Genomic DNA, 14638 nt, shown 5'->3' with positions numbered 1-14638 from the left:
TGGCGTCCGAGATGTGTGTGCAGGGAGCAGTCTCTTCTGGTTTCCCAGGCTTGTCCGCCTCTCTGAAGGTTTAGCTCTCCCTCCCACGGGATTTGGGTGCAGAGAACTGTTTATCTGGTCTGTTTCCTTCAGGGTCCTGCGGGGTACTGCCGCTCCTGGGCCCTCCCCCACGGGAGCCCAGAGGCCTTATACAGTTTCCTCTTGGGCCAGGGATGTGGGCAGGGGTGAGCAGTGTTGGTGGTCTCTTCCGCTCTGCAGCCTCAGGAGTGCCCACCTGACCAGGCGGTTGGGTTTCTCTCTCACCGGGTCTGGGAGCAGAGAGCTGCTGCGGGCCATTTGTTGATTCTTGATCTTAGAGCATAAGCCATTGGTGTTTTGTTCAGGAAATTTTTTCCAGTGCCTATGTGTTCCAGATGCTTCCCTAGTTTTTCTTTTATTAGTTTGAGTGTGTCTGGTTTGATGTGGAGGTCCTTGATCCACTTGGACTTAAGCTTTGTACAGGGTGATAAGCATGGATCGATCTGCATTCTTCTACATGTTGCCCTCCAGTTGAACCAGCACCATTTGCTGAAAATGCTATCTTTTTTTCCCATTGGATGGTTTTGGCTCCTTTGTCAAAAATCAAGTGACCATAGGTGTGTGGGTTCATTTCTGGGTCTTCAATTCTATTCCATTGGTCTATATGTCTGTCTCTGTACCAATACCATGCAGTTTTTATCACTATTGCTCTGTAATACTGCTTGAGTTCAGGGATAGTGATTCCCCCTGAAGTCCTTTTATTGTTGAGGATAGCTTTAGCTATCCTGGGTTTTTTGTTATTCCAGATGAATTTGCAAATTGTTCTGTCTAACTCTTTGAAGAATTGGATTGGTATTTTGATGGGGATTGCATTGAATCTGTAGATTGCTTTTGGTAAAATGGCCATTTTTACTATATTAATCCTGCCAATCCATGAGCATGGGAGATCTTTCCATCTTCTGAGGTCTTCTTCAATTTCTTTCCTCAGTGTCTTGAAGTTCTTATTGTACAGATCTTTTACTTGCTTGGTTAAAGTCACACCGAGGTACTTTATATTATTTGGGTCTATTATGAAGGGTGTCATTTCCCTAATTTCTTTCTCGGCTTGTTTCTCTTTTGTATAGAGGAAGGCAACTGATTTATTTGAGTTAATTTTATACCCAGCCACTTTGCTGAAGTTGTTTATCAGCTTTAGTAGTTCTCTGGTGGAACTTTTGGGATCACTTAAATATACTATCATGTCATCTGCAAATAGTGATATTTTGACCTCTTCTTTTCCGATCTGTATCCCCTTGATCTCCTTTTGTTGTCTGATTGCTCTGGCTAGAACTTCAAGAACTATATTGAATAAGTAGGGAGAGAGTGGGCAGCCTTGTCTAGTCCCTGATTTTAGTGGGATTGCTTCAAGTTTCTCTCCATTTAGTTTAATGTTAGCAACTGGTTTGCTGTATATGGCTTTTACTATGTTTAGGTATGGGCCTTGAATTCCTATTCTTTCCAGGACTTTTATCATGAAGGGGTGTTGAATTTTGTCAAATGCTTTCTCAGCATCTAATGAAATGATCATGTGGTTCTGTTCTTTCAGTTTGTTTATATAATGGATCACGTTGATGGTTTTCCGTATGTTAAACCATCCCTGCATGCCTGGGATGAAGCCTACTTGATCATGGTGGATGATTGTTTTGATGTGCTCTTGAATTCGGTTTGCCAGAATTTTATTGAGTATTTTTGCGTCGATATTCATAAGGGAAATTGGTCTGAAGTTCTCTTTCTTTGTTGTGTCTTTGTGTGGTTTAGGTATAAGAGTAATTGTGGCTTCGTAGAAGGAATTCGGTAGGGCTCCATCTGTTTCAATTTTGTGGAATAGTTTGGATAATATTGGTATGAGGTCTTCTATGAAGGTTTGATAGAATTCTGCACTAAACCCGTCTGGACCTGGGCTCTTTTTGGTTGGGAGACCTTTAATGACTGCTTCTATTTCCTTAGGAGTTATGGGGTTGTTTAACTGGTTTATCTGTTCCTGATTTAACTTCGATACCTGGTATCTGTCTAGGAAATTGTCCATTTCCTGAAGATTTTCAAATTTTGTTGAATATAGGTTTTTATAGTAAGATCTGATGATTTTTTTAATTTCCTCTGAATCTGTAGTTATGTCTCCCTTTTCATTTCTGATTTTGTTAATTTGGACGCACTCTCTGTGTCCTCTCGTTAGTCTGGCTAAGGGTTTATCTATCTTGTTGATTTTCTCAAAGAACCAACTTTTGGTTCTGTTGATTCTTTCTATGGTCCTTTTTGTTTCTACGTGGTTGATTTCAGCTCTGAGTTTGATTATTTCCTGCCTTCTACTCCTCCTGGGTGTATTTGCTTCTTTTTGTTCTAGAGCTTTTAGGTGTGCTGTCAAGCTGCTGACATATGCTCTTTCCTGTTTCTTTCTGCAGGCACTCAGCGCTATGAGTTTTCCTCTTAGCACAGCTTTCATTGTGTCCCATAAGTTTGGGTATGCTGTACCTTCATTTTCATTAGATTCTAAAAAGTTTTTAATTTCTTTCTTTATTTCTTCCTTGACTGGGTTACCATTGAGTAGAGCATTGTTCAATTTCCACGTATATGTGGGCATTCTTCCCTTATTGTTATTGAAGACCAGTTTTAGGCCCTGGTGGTCCGATAGCACGCATGGGATTATTTCTATCTTTCTGTACCTGTTGAGGCCCGTTTTTTGACCAATTATATGGTCAGTTTTGGAGAAAGTACCATGAGGAGCTGAGAAGAAGGTATATCCTTTTGCTTTAGGATAGAATGTTCTATAAATATGTTAAGTCCATTTGGCTCATGACTTCTCTTAGTCTGTCTACGTCTCTGTTAAATTTCTGTTAAATGTCGACATCACTGTTTAATTTCTGTTTCCATGATCTGTCCATTGATGAGAGTGGGGTGTTGAAATCTCCCACTATTATTGTGTGAGGTGCAATGTGTGTTTTGAGCTTTAGTAAGGTTTGTTTTACGTATGTAGGTGCCCTTGTATTTGGGGCATAGATATTTAGGATTGACAGTTCATCTTGGTGGATTTTTCTTTTGATGAATATGAAGTGTCCTTCCTTATCTTTTCTGATGACTTTTAATTGAAAATTGATTTAATTTGATATTAGAATGGCTACTCCAGCTTGCTTCTTCTGACCATTTGCTTGGAAAGTTTTTTTCCAGCCTTTCACTCTGAGGTAGTGTCTGTCTTTGTCTCTGAGGTGTGTTTCCTGTAGGCAGCAGAATGCAGGGTCCTCGTTGTGTATCCAGTTTGTTAATCTATGTCTTTTTATTGGGGAGTTGAGGCCATTGATGTTGAGAGATATTAAGGAATCGTGATTATTGCTTCCTGTTATATTCATATTTGGATGTGAGGTTATGTTTGTGTGCTTTTCTTCTCTTTGTTTTGTTGCCAAGACGATTAGTTTCTTGCTTCTTCTCGGATATAGCTTGCCTCCTTATGTTGGGCTTTACCCTTTATTATCCTTTGTAGTGCTGGATTTGTAGAAAGATATTGTGTAAATTTGGTTTTGTCATGGAATATCTTGGTTTCTCCATCTATGTTAATTGAGAGTTCTGCAGGATACAGTAACCTGGGCTGGCATTTGTGTTCTCTTAGGGTCTGTATGACATCTGTCCAGGATCTTCTGGCCTTCATAGTTTCTGGCGAAAGTCTGGTGTGATTCTGATAGGTCTGCCTTTATATGTTACTTGTCCTTTTTCCCTTACTGCTTTTAATATTCTTTCTTTATTTTGTGCGTTTGGTGTTTTGACTGTTATGTGACGGGAGGTGTTTCTTTTCTGGTCCAATCTATTTGGAGTTCTGTAGGCTTCTTGTATGCCTATGGGTATCTCTTTTTTTAGGTTAGGGAAGTTTTCTTCTATGATTTTGTTGAAGATATTTACTGGTCCTTTGAGCTGGGAGTCTTCACTCTCTTCTATACCTATTATCCTTAGGTTTGCTCTTCTCATTGAGTCCTGGATTTCCTGTATGTTTTGTACCAGTAGTTTTTTCTGCTTTATATTATCTTTGACAGTTGAGTCGATGATTTCTATGGAATCATCTGCTCCCGAGATTCTCTCTCCCATCTCTTGTATTCTGTTGGTGAAGCTTGTATCTACAGCTCCTTGTCTCTTCTTTTGATTTTCTATATCCAGGGTTGTTTCCATGTGTTCTTTCTTGATTGCTTCTATTTCCATTTTTAATTCCTTCAACTGTTTGATTGTGTTTTCCTGGAATTCTTTCAGGGATTTTTGTGTCTCCTCTCTATGGGTTTCTACTTGTTTATTTATGTTTTCCTGGAATTCTTTCAGGCATTTTTGCGATTCCTCTCTGTAGGCTTCTACTTGTTCTCTAAGGGAGTTCTTCTCATCTTTCTTGAAGTCCTCCAGCATCATGATCAAATATGATTTTGAAACTAGATCTTGCTTTTCTGGTGTGTTTGGATATTCCATGTTTATTTTGGTGGGAGAATGGGGCTCTGATGATGCCATGTAGTCTTGGTTTCTGTTGCTTGGGTTCTTGCGCTTGCCTCTGGCCATCAGATTATCTCTAGTGTTACTTTGTTCTGCTATTTCTGACAGTGGCTAGACTGTCCTATAAGCCTGTGTGTCAGGAGTGTTGTAGACCTGTTTTCCTGTTTTCTTTCAGCCAGTTATGGGGACAGAGTGTTCTGCTTTTGGGCGTGTAGTTTTTCCTCTCTACAGATCTTCAGCTGTTCATGTGGGCCTGTGTCTTGAGTTCACCAGGCAGGTCACTTGTAGCAGAAAAGTTGGTCTTACCTGTGGTCCCGAGGGTCAAGTTTGCTCAAGGGGTGCTGCCTAGGAGCTCTCTGTGGCGGCAGCAACCAGGAAGATATGTGCCGCCCTTTCCGGGAGCTTCCATGCACCAGGGTTCCAGATGGCGTTTGGTGTTTTCCTCTGGCGTCAGAGATGTGTGTGCAGAGTGCAGTCTCTTCTGGTTCCCAGGCGTGTCTGCCTCTCTGAAGGTTTAGCTCTCCCTCCCACGGGATTTGGGTGCAGAGAACTGTTTATCCCGTCTGTTTCCTTCAGGTTCAGGTGGTGTCTCAGGCGCAATGGTCCTGCCGCTCCTGGGCCCTCCCCTACATGAAGGGGATGGGCCAGGGATGTGGGCAGGGGTGGGCAGTGTTGGTGGTCTCCTCTGCTCTGCAGCCTCGGGAGTGCCCACCTGACCAGGCGGTGAGGTCTCTCTCCCACGGGGTTTGGGAGGAGAGAGCTGCCGCGGGCCAGGATGCACGGATGTGGGACTTCCGGTAAACACAGGAAGTGCCCGGTCCTAGAGTAATTTTGCCTCTGTCTGTCCTGAGTTCACCAGGCAGGTTTCTTGCAGCAGAAAAGTTGGTGTTACCTGTGGTTCCGAGGCTCAAGTTTGCTCGTGGGGTACTGCCTAAGTCCTCTCTGCAGCGGCAGCAACCAGGAAGATATGCGCCGCTCTTTCTGGGAGCCTCCGTGCACCAGGGTTCCAGATGGCATTTGGTGTTTTCCTCTGGTGTCTGGATGTGTGCAGGGTGCAGTCTCTTCTGGTTTCCCAGGCATGTCTGCCTCTCTGTAGGTTTAGCTCTCCCTCCCACGGGATTTGGGTGCAGAGAACTGTTTATCCTGTCTGTTTCCTTCAGGTTCCAGCGGTGTCTTAGGCGCAGGGGTCCTGCCGCTCCTGGGCCCTCCCCTATGGGAACGCAGAGGCCTTATACAGTTTCCTCTTGGGCCAGGGATGTGGGCAGGGGTGGGCAGTGTTGGAGGTCTACTCCGCTCTGCAGCCTCAGGAGTGCCCACCTGACCAGGTGGTGAGGTCTCTCTCCCACGGGGTTTGGGAGCAGAGAGCTGGTGCGGGCCGGGATCCCGATTGTTCCTTTCTAAAAGTACTGCGGGGACAAGATCAAGCAGAAACTGAGGGAAATGTGATCCAGTGACCATCTCATATTGCTTCACATCTTAAGGGGAGGTTCTAAGGTCTGATACTATAACTGATGGTAAGGTCTACTTACAGACTGATGCCTTGCATGACTGTCTTCCAAGAGACTCAACAATTACCTGAATGAGTCAGACACACATACTTATATACATCTAATGGATGGAAGTCAGGAATCCCTGTGGGTGAATTAGGAAAAGACTGTAAGTAGGTGAGGTTGAGGGCAACCCCTTATCAAGACCAAAAAACCTGGAACCCAGAGATCTCACAGACACTGAGTTGCCAAGCAGGCACCATGTACCAGCTGGTCTGAAGCCAAGGACCTATATACAGCAGAGGACTGCCTGGTCTGGCCTCTTCGAGAGAAGGTGCACTTCACCCTTGAGAGACTTGAAACCCCAGAAAATAGGGAGACCAGTTAAGGTATGGGGGTATGGGGAGATGAGGATATTCTCTTGCTGATGGGAAAAAAGAATGGGGTGAGGAACTGGTGAAATGCAGAATGGCAGAGAGATAAAAGCCTTATAAAAGAAGATTAAATATAATAATAAAAATAATTTTCATTACATTATTTAGTTAAATAGTTTGTGTACTGTTCTGAGCAGGTAGGTTAGTGGTAAACAACATTGTCTGTTCCTCTAGAAGAATAGGATACTGCTCTCAGGACTTGCAGTACAGCTTATATCATATTGTATCATTATCCCAGGATATGGCAACTTTTTCCAACATCTAAAGTTAATGGATTGAAATATGTGTAGCAAGATTTACACAGACACAGACACACACACACACACACACACACACACACACACACAGAGTTGACCACATTTTTGTTTTAAATGGTATATTTTTTATTTTTTATTATATATATATTCTTTACTTAAATTTCAAATGTTATTCTCCTTCCCTGTTTTCTTTCTATAAGGACCTATCCCCTCTCTTCCCCGTCCCCCCCTATGGGTATTCCCCCCATATATTCCCTTTATTGACCGCCCCATATGCCCCTGCACTGGGGGCGGGGTCCAACCTTGGCAGGACCCAGGGCTTTCCCTCTACTGGTGCCCCAACAAGGCTATTTATTCTCTACTTCATATGCAGTTGGAGCCCTGGGTCAGTCCATGTATAGTCTTTCTGTAGTGGTTTAGTCCCTGGAAGCTCTGGTTGGTTGGCATTGCTGTTTTTATGAGGTAGCAAGCTCCTTCATCTCTTTCAATACTCCCTCTAATTCCCTTCAAGGGGTCCTGTTCTCAGTTCAGTGGTATGCCGCTAGCATTGACCTCTGTATTGGACAAGCTCTGGATGTGTCTCTCAGGAGAGATCTATATCTGGTCCCTTTCAGCATGCATTATATTTATTTATTTTTTTATTAACTTGAATATTTCTTATTTACATTTCGAGTGTTATTCCCTTTCCCGGTTTCCGGGCAAACATCCCCCTAATCCCTCCCCCTCCCCTTTTTTGTGGGTGTTCCCCTCCCCATCCTTCCCTCATTGCCGCCCTCCCCCAACAATCACATTCACTGGGCGTTCAGTCTTAGCAGGACCAAGGGCTTCCCCTTCCACTGGTGATCTTACTAGGATATTCATTGCTACCTATGAGGTCAGAGTCCAGGGTCAGTCCATGTATAGTCTTTAGGTAGTGGCTTAGTCCCTGGAAGCTCTGGTTGCTTGGCATTGTTGTTCACAAGGGGTTTCGAGCCCCTTCAATCTCTTCCAGTTCTTTCTCTGATTCCTTCAACAGGGGTCCAGTTCTCAGTTCAGTGGTTTGCTGCTAGCATTTGCCTATGTATTTGCTGTATTCTGGCTGTGTATCTCAGGAGAGACCTATATCCGGTTCCTGTCAGCCTGCACTTCTTTGCTTCATCCATGTTGTCTAATAGGGTGGCTGTATATGTATGGGCCACATGTGGGGCTGGCCTTGAATGGGTGTTCCTTCTGTGTCTGTTTTAATCTTTGCTTCTCTATTCCTTGCCAAGGGTATTCTTGTTCCCCTTTCAAAGAAGGAGTGAAGCATTCACATTTTGATCATCTGCCTTGAGTTTCATGTGCTCTATGCATCTAGGGTAATTCAAGCATTTGGGTTAATAGCCACTTATCAATGAGTGCATACCATGTGTGTTTTTCTGTGATTGGGTTACCTCACTCAGGATGATATTTTCCAGTTCCAAACATTTGTCTATGAATTTCATAAAGGAATTGTTTTTGATAGCTGAGTAATATTAAAACAAGAAACAAATGGCCAATTAGATTCTCCTCCCCCTCCTCTTCCACATCCTCTCCCTTTTCCTTTTCTTTTCCTCCTTCTTTGTGCTTCTTTTTCCTTCCTTCCTTCCTTCCTTCCTTCCTTCCTTCCTTCCTTCCTTCCTTCCTTTCCTTCCATCCTCCCTTCCTTCCTTCCTTTCTTCCTCCCTCCTTTCTTTCTTTCTTTCTTTCTTTCTTTCTCTCTCTCTCTCTCTCTCTTTCTTTCTTTCTTTCCTTCCCTTTTCCCCCTTACTTATTCACTGTACATTCTGCATGCTGCATAGCTTATCATCACCGAAACCACTATCCTTCCATCATTACCAATCTTCTTCTGCTCTGAACAGTTAGGGACAACCTGTTCTACACACATGCACTGCAAATCTCTGCAAATAGGTGTTTCTTCTCCAACTTAGGTCATAGAAGGCAGCCCAGCTATAGAACATTACCCTCATATAAACAACTGTTCTTAGGGACATCCCTTGTTCCAGTGTTCAGCAACCAAGATGCACATCTGTTACATATATGCAGAGAAGCTTAGGTCCAGTCAGTGTATGCTATGTGGTTAGTGGTTCAGTACCTGAGAACCTGAAAAGTCCAGGTTGGTTGATTTTATTGGTATTTCTGTGGAGGTACTATCTTTTTAGGGACAATAATCTTTCCTCATATACCTGTACAAGAATTCCCAAGCTCCACGCACTATTTGGCTGTGAATGTTGTATCTGTGTCAGCTTCTTCATGGAGCTTCTCAGAGGGCAACCACCTTTAATTCCTGTCTACAAGCATAACACAGCATTTCTTATAGTGTCAGGGGTTGGTGATTGCTTATGGAAGACATCTTATATTGTTTTGTTTCCTCTGTCTCTGCTCCATCCTGTTCTATCCACAACTCCAGCATTTATTGTAGTCAGTGTAATTTTGGATAGAAAGTTTTGTGGGAGGTCTATAACACCACTGGAGTTCCTGAATGGCCACATGAAACAGTCTACCTTAGTTTCACGTCCTTGATGCTGTTAGTCAGAGCTAAGGTATCTCCATTGATTCCTAGGCACCTCACATATCCCAAGACTCTATCTCTTCCTGGAGATGCTCCCTATATACCCTTACCCCTTGGCTGCAGGTCTCTATTCATTCTAATGGACATCAAACCATTCATCTTCAAACTTCACATACCTGACAACAATATCTGAGTCCCCACATAATGTCCTCACCCATGCAGTTCCATCCCTCGGCCCTCCATGAACTTTCTATTCCTCTTTCCTAGTGGGGCTTAAGCATTTGTTCTTATGTCCTCCTTCATGTCCAGTCTCCTTTAGTCTGTGGAGTGCAGCATGTGTATCCTCTATTTTATGGCTAATAAGCACTTACAGGTGAATATATACCATGCATGCCTTTTGGGGACTTGGTTCCCTCATTCAGGATTATATTCTCAATATCCACCCATTTGCCTGCAAAACTCATAATGACATAGTTTTTCATGAATATTTCATGGTAGATGTACAGTTCTTACTATGTACAATTGTCTACATAACAATTAATATACAGCCTTCTCTATATATTCTGTTCCTAAAATATAGCTAGGTATGACTTATTGAATAATGAACTTAGGGACATATTAGAGGATATCTAATCCCCCTTATTTGCAGTTTATTCTAGCACAATATGGTGCTATACCTTACATATACTCAAATATTCAAAAGGGAGTCAAATATGTAAATAGTATCAATTCTTTAATCTACTTCAATTACTCTATATTAATCATAATAATTATTTCTCTACATTATTTACAAAAGGAAGAAAAGTTAGATCTCAAATGAGATTTCATCTTATATAAATATGTTTGCAATTTTGATAATGCATTTAAATTAAAATATAATTTTGTAAATATTTTATATTGTATATAATTTATACATGTTAGAGAAAAAGGCCTTTTATTGGACTAAAAGGGGAGAAAATATGAAGGGAATCTCTTGTGCACTGTATGGATGATTCACCTGTCAATAGAAAAGCCCAGGTTCAATGTTTTGAGCCAAGAATAGAAATTGGAATATCTGGCCTAGGGAGAAGATTTTGTGAGATCGGCAAGTTCAGGGGATTAACCCAAACACAGAAGATGAAGGTCACATGACACAAAGGATCAGATAAACAACATAGCTGCATGACTTAAATGGCAATAAAGGGTGATAAAAGTATGAGCTAGTTGGGGAAGAAGAAAAGATTTTGGTCTTCCCATTTATTCATAAAAATATTACATATATACAAAACTTTACTGTTCATTCCTTTCCTGTCTTTGCTGATCCTTTTCAAATACCTCCCTCTCAGCAACTTCTTCCGTGTCCCTTTAAAACTCTTAGCTACTTCTTCACAAATGTTCCATGACAATATCTTTCCCAAATCACACACACACACACACACACACACACACACACACACACACACACAAACTCTGCCATGACAATAAATGTTTAAACCTCTGAAGTGTAACACAGCTCCAAACAAATGCAAATAAATATGTATTTAAATGGACAATCATATAAATTTATTCTGCTAAGCCTCTTTTTTGTATTTCTTGTGTATGTATTTTTCCATGGTGACTACTTTCTTTTAAAGAGTCCAATTGGGCAGGGCATCCTTGTGAAAGCTCACTGTTATTATCTCTGTATTTTTCTAGTAACCTGTAATTCTTTGTCCACAAATATGACCATAGAAAATGTTATCAATTAAACTTTATCATGTCTACTAATATTTTCATTGCTCAGATCTTGTTTATTCAGTCATTTTGGGAGAGCAAGCCTCGTGGCAGATTTTCTGATATTCTCACTTTCAATCTTTAAGCTCTGTCTTCTGTAATGACCCCACACAAGTGATGAAGAACTTGTGATATAGATTAATCCATTGGAGTAAGGGTTAGCAAAATTTGTTAACTTCTACATTGTATATAGTTAGGGGTTTTCAGTGGTGTTCCCCATTTCTGATGAAGAATAGCTTCTTTGATTATGGATGTGAGCTAGCTACATTCATCAGTAGGCCTAAAGTTAAAACTCAGTAAGGGTCTATGCTATTCTACCAAATGCCATTCCCTCCTTTGCACTACTTCCTTCATGTAAAGACATTTCCTCTGTTACCTATAATTTAACTTTAATACTGAGAGATAATAGAGACTTACAAACTGCACAGCACACATACACACTGGAATGCAAATTTAGATATTCATTATCTGTAGAATACCAAAATTCTAAATTATGAAAATGCTTTAGGAGTTTTGGACCCAATTCATCTCCTTTCATCTTTATGTTCTGGAAATTTTTAGTAAGAGTAAACATCTGGGTGTTAATTTCTCTGTAGTAGACAGATATATGACAGATTTGTATTTCTCTACACGATTGCAATTTCAGCCACCATCCAAATGACAGAGTTAGCTTTAGGTTCCATATTACTTGTGAATGTTATCAAGTTGATAAATAACAAACATATACAAAAGGTTTTTGTCAACACTTACAAAAACACTAGAGGTTTTAAGAAGGCATTAGTTTTCATCATCTCATAAAAATGACAAGATGTCCTGTGGAAGATGATAGAATCTTTGAGGCAGACTAGTAAGAAAGTGAAGGAAGCTGCAGTGTCTCCCTGATACCACATTTTAATGACTATTTTCTAACAAGAATCACTCAGAACACTTAATACTTAAATATTTCTTAGAATATTTTATATTTGTATATGTTTTACTTGTTGGCCAAATACTAGTAATTTCCCAATCTCTTCCTGATCCCTACCACTATTTCCTCCAAACTTTATGTTTTCATGAAGAAAGAAAAAACATTTGTGCTACGTAGTGAACTGTTATGACTAGAGTTGGGACATAAATTGGCCATCTTGACCAGGAAATGTTCAAATAGTTGAGAACTGTACTGACATCCTCCACTACACTCAGATTTTTCTAGATTGATTTTGGAAAAGTTATTTGCATATTGGTAAAACTAATTGTTGAGGGGAAGTACCCTATTCTATCTGAACAAAACCTGACTTGGAGTCATATGTTACCTCTGTTTTTACATAACTTCTGAATATTCTTCCATGATGATTCCTGACTCTTGAAATGAAAGGCATGATACAGATATTTAATTTTAGCTGAACATACTAACATCCATTATTCTCACTATTTTGAATACTGGTGAGGTGATCTAATAAGTTAATTACCATAAATTTTGAAAATAAAACCACCTCATGAGGATTAAGGTATAGACTCATCCTCGATATAAAATGAAGATTCTGTAGAAATATTATCAATTTTCCATTAAGCTGAATATTGCTGTTAGATCCTTCTCCAGAGTTTATGTAACTCTTTAGCTGCATACTATACTCCCTGATAATAGTGCCAGGCATGGGTACTATCTTGTGAAGTGAACCTACAATTCAACTATGCAGTCATTTGCCACTCCTAGAATGGTCATGACATTGGTTCAACAGGCACAATGTTGTTTACTTCTAAGGACCAACAACTGGGTAATATTTATGATTACTTCTAGGACTATAAAAATACCCAGTATAGATCAAGCTTCCACCTAGATTTCATCTTATTCTTTGACTGAAGCATTGGGTATCTTAAGTAATGGCTACTTACCTTAGGAATACCAGTACTGCTAAACATTACAGGTCACAAGCATAATCCTAGTTTGTCCTCTATTTATTTCTTACTTGGAAATAACTAACCTGTCCCATTTAAGAATTCTCACCAAAGGAACATAGTACTTCATAGCAAAGAGCATTTCTAAAGAATTAGGAGTTAAAGCAAAAATTTGCTTTCACATGAAGCAGTGGAGATCATTAGAACATTTAATATAGTCTAATAAATTGTTTTTTATAATCAAGACAAGAAGTTATTCTTAGAAATATTGTCCTTTTCTAACTTTTTAAATTTTAAGATATATATTACTTTAAAAATTTAAATATAAATGCATCATTCCCCCCTTTTCACTCAACTCTTCAATCCTTCCTATGTATACTCCTTAACACATGTATTCATAATGTCCATTTATGAATTATATAAAAATAGAACCTGCATCATCCATATAACATAACTTGTATGTACAATACTTCAGGGCTGAACTCTTGGTGTTAGATTTTTATCCTGGAAATCTCTGCCCTTAGGTAGACTATTTCCCCAATTTCACCATTCCTTATTTGTGTATAGTTCTCTGCATTTGGTTGAGTCCTCATGAAATTGAACTCATCCTAGTTAGTATGTCTATCAGTATCACCCTTCTTCCATTTTTTTTAGGGATCCGAATTTATGAGACATCATGGAGGCCATTTCTCTACCGTGTGTAGGAGAGAATTCTCACATCAAACTTCCTGTTTCTCTCACTCTTGCAACATTTTCTTCCACTTCTATACCTAAGCTTTATGTGCAATTGTGTTGTAGATGAACCAGATAGGGTTAGGAACCACAAGATCTCTTATTCTCTTTGTTTCAATTTGGCTCTCAGAAATGATACTGATCTGTTTCAATCCACATTTCAATTAGGTATTAGAGCTGTACTGTTTTGTGAGTATAGGAATAAATACTTACAATGTAGTTAGGATTCATGTTGGTTTAATAAAGCAGCTATAGCAGATCCTCTTTTTAGATTCCCTAAATCTCTACTTCTGGAAAGTTGCCTAGTTTCCAACAAAGCTCTCTTTCCTCCACAAAACAGAAAATATTCCTAAATCATTTTGTTCAGCCACTTGTAACATCAAATCAAAACAAGACAAGTGTCCAACAAAATTTAATACATACATGTATTCTAGGACTTGGCTTATATATACTACCTAGAACAAAGTTATTTTTCATGAAGGAAAAATATACACCAAGAAAGAATTGTACTGAGCAATCATACAAGAAGAGTTTCCAGTCTAAAGAGGTGGCCAATCTGTTCACTACAACCTTCTCCATCTTGTGTACAGGACTAGACTGGCATTGCACAAGAAGATGTGGCTGTCTTTGGAACACGAAGGAGCAGAGGGTTATAAAGTGCATTTTTAGAATTTTAACAGTGTAATCCAATGGATATCAATTCTTAAATATAAACACTTAGACTAAAACTCACAAACCAATCTTATAAATATTTATGGAAATAGACTTTATGCAATGCAGAATTGATTGAAAAAATGGGTGTAGTTAAACACAAAATATTTCTGTGTCTACTGTTCTTGTAGTGATATCACAATTTAGATGACAGACATGAAGGCTATACATGCAAATATGAAACTTTTCTAAAACCTTCAAGAATTATATCATCTTGTTAATAAGAAGTAAGGATATATCAAGATGTTATCGTTTTAAACTTAAGGCTGACTGAGGAAATTCAGACTTTTCAGAGTCTGGAAATAACAGTGTGTGTTTTTTAGCTGTGTGCGTGTGTGTGTGTGTGTGTGTGTGTGTGTCTGTGTGTGT

This window comes from Rattus norvegicus, chromosome 1 (assembly GCF_021556685.1).
Source record: "Rattus norvegicus strain SHRSP/BbbUtx chromosome 1, alternate assembly SHRSP_T2T, whole genome shotgun sequence".
Lineage (NCBI taxonomy): Eukaryota > Metazoa > Chordata > Mammalia > Rodentia > Muridae > Rattus > Rattus norvegicus.
The sequence above is the reverse complement of the archived record's forward strand: the minus strand, read 5'-3'. Positions refer to the sequence as shown.